This window comes from Octodon degus, unplaced genomic scaffold, assembly GCF_000260255.1.
Source record: "Octodon degus isolate 3935 unplaced genomic scaffold, OctDeg1.0 scaffold00399, whole genome shotgun sequence".
NCBI lineage: Eukaryota > Metazoa > Chordata > Mammalia > Rodentia > Octodontidae > Octodon > Octodon degus.
In genome coordinates this window covers 436,663-438,873 of record NW_004524975.1, presented here as the reverse complement: position 1 = coordinate 438,873, position 2,211 = coordinate 436,663, and the positions used below count along the sequence as shown (strand labels likewise).

The following is a 2,211-nucleotide window of genomic DNA, read 5'->3' as shown; positions in this document are numbered from 1 at the left end:
AGTGAAGTAGAAACATTAATAGTAGAACAGAAGAGAAAGGAGGCTTTTGTCCAGAACAACACTTTGCATGCCTATGATTTTTATTAATGTAGAATTCCATTAAGAATTGTGGTTCCATGTCTTTTTTATTAAGATTGATTATAAATAGTATAGGATACAACTGTCTGCATTTTTTTCTCTTAAACTAGCTTTAAATGAACACCAATAAGTTAAAAATTAAAACAGCAAATTTGCTTACTCCTTTTTCTTTTGTGTTTGTTTGTCATATTTAGTCTGTTCTCATTTGTGGAGTTCTGATCATTTTGGTCCCTCTCTAGAATAACTTTTAGTAGTCTGTGTAATGTTGGCTTTGTCATCATGAAATTCTTTAGTTGTTCTTCGTCATGGAAATATTTCACTTCTCTGTCAAACTTGAAAGAGAGTTTTGCAGGTTATAGTAGTCTGGGCTGGAATTTGTTTTCATATAGGACTTGACGTACTCTGCTCCTTGCTCTTCTTGCCTTCATAGTTTGTGAAGAGGAGTCTGCTGTTATTCTGATGGGTTTTTCTTTAAATATGATCTGTTTCTTTTCTCTAGCAGCTTTCAGTATATTGTTTTTGTGCTGGATTTCTGGGATCTTGACTATTTTATGTCTGGGTGTGTTTTTAATTGGGTTGTTATTTGGAGTTCTTTATGCTTTAGTTATTTGAATGTCAGATTGTTTCCCCATATTTGGGAAGTTTTCTGCTATTACTTCTGCCCATATTCTTTTTATATCATATATATTGACTCCTTCTTTCTCATTGATGCCTGTTAGTCTCACGTTGTTCATCTTTGCATCATCTTGCAGGTGATAATTTTTTTTATTTCCTGCATCTTAGTTGTGTTTAAGAGATCTTTTCTTACCTTTTCACTAGCTGTGATGGCGTCTTCAAGATCTGAAATTCTTTCTTCACTTTCACTCAAACGGTTTTGCAAACTTGTATTTGAGATTTTAAGTTCCTCTATATCTCTTTGACTTAATGCGATCTGTTTCTTTCCTATATTTCTCATTCAAGGAATCTGTTGTTTTTCTAATCTCCTCTATTTTTTTTATCAGTGTCTTCTTGAGAAGCAGTTATTAATTCTTTTACTACAGAGATTATTTCTGATTTGATTTCCTCTATATGTTTCTACATTTGATTCTTTACTTCAGACTCTATTAATTCAGTTATTTTCTTTTTTATTTCAGAGGTTATTTCTGATCTGAGTTCCTCTATACCTTTCTGTTGTTGTTTCTTTCCTTCAGATGCTATTGATTCAGACATTTTAGCTGTGTGATTCCTAATTTCTTCTGTTCTGGTGTCTTCTGCAGTTGTTTTGGTGGGCTCAAGGCCTGAGATTGCATTTTCTTATTTGTCATTTTGTATAGCACTGTCCTCTGACCTTTGTTATAGAGCTTTGGTGCAGTTATAACCTTAGCACCTCCTGAAATTTGGTTGTAGATCTACTAAGTTTGAATTTGTCCAGTGGTGCCTGGCTTGGATATGGCTGCTGTGCTCAGATCTTTCCTACTGCAGCCCTTGGAAGTGACCCTGTTGTGCAAGATGTTCTGCTTGTGGATAAACTGCTTGGTTCTGATCCTAGTCTCTCTGCAGGAACTTCAGCTGCAGAGTTTCACCCCAGTCATTTTTGCCAGACCTGGGCTAGGTCTGGAGGGCTTCAGGGGGTGTAGGGGAGCCCAGAAGGTCTCCCACCCACTCGCCAGACCTGGGTTTGGGCTGGGTCTGGAGGGGTCCAGAGAGTGTGTCGGAAGTTCTCACTCACGCGGTAGGCTTGGGCTGGCTGTGGAGGAGTGGAGGGGTCCCAAGAGTGTGGCAGAAGGTCTCACTCACGGGTTGGGCCTGGGCTTAGTGAAGAGAGGTCCAGCAAGTGCAAGAGAGCATGGAAGCTCTCCCACATACTCGCCAGACCTGGACTTGGGCTGTGTCTAAAACAACAAATTTGATCAGTAATTTAGGTAATATCTTTAGTTCATTTTCAATGATATATGAAATTGTTTGTTCCCAAATTTTTATCATATTACACTGGTATGCCAAATTCTGCCAGGAGCAATAAGAATGAATTATAGCATTCTACATCTGTTTTGTACAATTAAAAATAAAGTTACCACTGAGATATTTTGAAATATGAATGAAAAGTATTTTGCATGTAAATACTAAATTGATAATGAATAGACTCATAGATAGGAA

At 37.3% G+C, this 2,211-nt stretch overlaps 1 protein-coding gene across 1 annotated transcript in view; it reads left to right on the top strand.

Annotated features, from left to right (window-relative positions):
- Window positions 1-2,211, top strand: part of Rwdd1 (RWD domain containing 1) — a 59,058-nt gene that overhangs the window by 16,412 nt on the left and 40,435 nt on the right. The window lies entirely within an intron of this gene.